This window comes from Metopolophium dirhodum, unplaced genomic scaffold, assembly GCF_019925205.1.
Source record: "Metopolophium dirhodum isolate CAU unplaced genomic scaffold, ASM1992520v1 scaffold28, whole genome shotgun sequence".
NCBI classification, from domain to species: Eukaryota; Metazoa; Arthropoda; class Insecta; order Hemiptera; family Aphididae; genus Metopolophium; species Metopolophium dirhodum.
In genome coordinates, this window is record NW_026869916.1 from 1 (window position 1) to 3,841 (window position 3,841).

The 3,841-nt window shown below is 18.4% G+C and overlaps 1 pseudogene; it reads left to right on the forward strand.

Moving 5' to 3' along the window:
* Positions 1–2,780: 2,780 nt before the first annotated feature.
* Positions 2,781–3,461, forward strand: LOC132953401 (cytochrome c oxidase subunit 2-like; annotated as a pseudogene).
* Positions 3,462–3,841: the final 380 nt, after the last annotated feature.

Genomic DNA, 3,841 nt, shown 5'->3' on the forward strand with positions numbered 1-3,841 from the left:
TTTTTTCTGATAAATTTAAATTTAACAAAAATTATATTTTTTACATTATTAATATTTAGAACTTTAATATCAATTTTCAGCATCAAATTGATTATCAATATGAATAGGATTAGAATTAAATCTATTTTTCAATTATTCCAATTTTAACTTTAAGTCATCAATTTACTCAATTGAAGCTACAATAAAATATTTTTTAATTCAAGCTTTTGCTTCAATTTTATTACTAATTTTTTTAATTAATAAAAATCTATTATTTATAAATAATGATAATATTTTAATTATAATATCACTATTAATAAAATTAAGATTAATACCTTTTCATTTATGATTACCTTCAATAATAGAAGGACTGAATTGAATATCATGTTTATTAATAATAACTTGACAAAAAATCACACCTTTAATTATAATTTCTTATTTAAATATTAATAAAAAATATAATTTTTTTAATTGTATTAATCTCAATAAATTCAATTTTTGGTTTAAATCAAAATTCAATACGTAAAATTTTTAGCTATATCATCAATTAATAATACTACCTGAATACTATTTGCAATTTTAATAATGAAAATTTATGAATTAATTACTTTTTAATTTATTCTTTATTAAATTTTTTAATTATTAAAATACTTAATAATTATAATGTTAATTATATTAATCAAATAAAACTATTTAATTTAAATTTTTTTTTCAAATTAAATATATTAATATTAATTTTTCAATTATAGGTTTACCTCCCATAATAGGATTTTTAATAAAATGAATACTAATTAAAACTTTAATCTATAATAATATATATATTATTATAATAATATTAATTATACTAACTATTTTAAATTTACTTTTTTATATTAAATTAACTTATTTTATATTATTTAATTTTAATCTTTTTAATAAATGATATCTAATATATAAAAAAAACAATTATGATTTCATTATATTAATAAATTTTTTTAGATTATTTTTTAGTTACTTATTTATTTATTAAGGTTTTAAGTTAACTAAATAAACTATTAATCTTCAAAATTAAAAATATTATATTTTAAACCTTAATTAAATAATTAATACCTTTAAATTTGCAATTTAATATCATTTAATATGAATATAAGATTTAATGATAAAAAGATTATTTAATCTATATATAAATTTACAATTTACAAACCTATTATCAGCCATTTTATCTATAAAATGAATTTTTTCAACTAATCATAAAGATATTGGAACTTTATACTTTTTATTTGGTATTTGATCAGGTATAATTGGATCATCTCTTAGAATTTTAATTCGTCTAGAACTAAGACAAATTAATTCTATTATTAATAATAACCAATTATATAATGTAATTGTAACAATTCATGCTTTTATTATAATTTTTTTTATAACAATACCAATTGTAATTGGTGGATTTGGAAATTGATTAATTCCTATAATAATAGGTTGTCCTGATATATCATTCCCACGTTTAAATAACATTAGATTTTGATTATTACCCCCATCATTAATAATAATAATTTGTAGTTTTTTAATTAATAATGGAACAGGAACAGGATGAACTATTTATCCACCTTTATCAAATAACATTGCACATAATAATATTTCAGTTGATTTAACTATTTTTTCCTTACATTTAGCAGGAATCTCCTCAATTTTTAGGAGCAATTAACTTTATTTGTACAATTCTTAATATAATACCAAATAATATAAAATTAAATCAAATTCCTCTTTTCCCTTGATCAATTTTAATTACAGCTATTTTATTAATTTTATCTTTACCAGTCTTAGCTGGTGCTATTACAATATTATTAACTGATCGAAATTTAAAACACTTCATTTTTTGATCCAGCAGGAGGAGGAGATCCTATTCTTTATCAACATTTATTTTGATTCTTTGGACATCCTGAAGTTTATATTTTAATTTTACCTGGATTTGGATTAATTTCACATATTATTAGTCAAGAAAGAAATAAAAATGAAACATTTGGTAATATTAGAATAATTTATGCAATATTAACTATTGGATTATTAGGATTTATTGTATGAGCTCATCATATATTTACAATTGGTATAGATGTTGATACACGAGCATATTTTACATCAGCAACTATAATTATTGCCATTCCTACAGGAATTAAAATTTTTAGATGATTAGCTACTATTTATGGATCTAAAATTAATTTTTCACCCTCAACAATTTGATCTTTAGGTTTCATTTTTCTATTTACAATTGGTGGCTTAACAGGAGTTATTCTTGCTAATTCATCTATTGATATTATTCTTCATGATACTTATTATGTAGTAGCTCATTTTCATTATGTATTATCTATAGGAATTGTATTTGCAATTATTGCTAGACTAATTCATTGATTCCCAATTTTTACAGGATTTTCTATAAATAACTTTATTTTAAAAATTCAATTTATTTTAATATTTATTGGAGTAAATTTAACTTTTTTCCCCCAACATTTTTTAGGTTTAAATGGAATACCTCGACGTTATACAGATTATCCTAATAATTTTTTATTATGAAATATAATTTCATCAATTGGATCAATAATTTCAACATTTAGAATTATCATTTTAATTTATTCAATTTGAAATAGAATTTTTTAAAAAAAACAACAATTTTCAAATTAAATTTAAGAAACTCTATTGAATGAATTCATAATTTACCTCCATTAGAACATTCATATTCAGAATTACCTTTAATTATTAATTCTAATATGGCAGAAATTATATTTATGCAATGAACTTAAAATTCATTTATAAAGAATAATCTTTTTTTAGAAATTATAACTTGATTAAAACTAAGATTTCAAAATAGAAATTCGCCATTAATAGAACAATTAATTTTTTTTCATGATCATACAATTTTTATTATTATTATAATTATATCAACAATTACTTACATAATATTATTTATTATAAACAATAAATTTATTAATATTAAAATTTCAGAAAATCAAATAATTGAGTTTATTTGAACAACAACTCCACCTATTATTTTAATTTTTATTGCCATACCTTCTTTACATTTATTATATTTAATAGATGAAATTAAATGTCCTATTTTAACAATTAAAATTTTTGGGCATCAATGATTTTGATCCTATGAATACTCAGATTTTTCAAATATTGAATTTGAATCATATATAATTAATGATTTAAATAAAGAAAATTTCCGTTTAATTGAAGTAGATAATAAAACTATTATCCCATTTAAATTTAATATTCGACTTTTAATTTCATCAGATGATGTTATTCACTCTTGAACTATTCCAAGTTTAGCAATTAAAATTGATGCAATTCCAGGACGAATAAACCAAATTAATCTTTTTATAAATCGTCCTGGAATATACTTTGGTCAATGTTCAGAAATTTGCGGAATTAATCATAGATTTATACCAATTCAGATGAATCAATTAATTTAAATAAATTTATCTATTGAATTAAAAACTTTTAACTCATTAGATGACTGAAAAGCAAAGTAATGATCTCTTAAATCAAAATATAGTAAATTAGCAATTACTTCTAATGAAAGAGATTAGTTAAAGTTATAACATTAATTTGTCAAATTAAAATTATTTATTTATATCACTTAATCCCTCAAATAGCACCAATAAATTGATTAATTCTATTTATATTTTTTTTTTCTATATTCTATTTAATTATAATCTATTATACTTTAATTTTATTAAAAATATAAAAATTAAAATTTCATTTAAAAATAACATAAAAAAATTATAATAAATTTATTTAATATTTTTTGACCCTTCAACAAAAGTTTTTAATTTAGAATTAAATTGAATTAGAACTTTATTAATTATTTTAATAATACCAAATT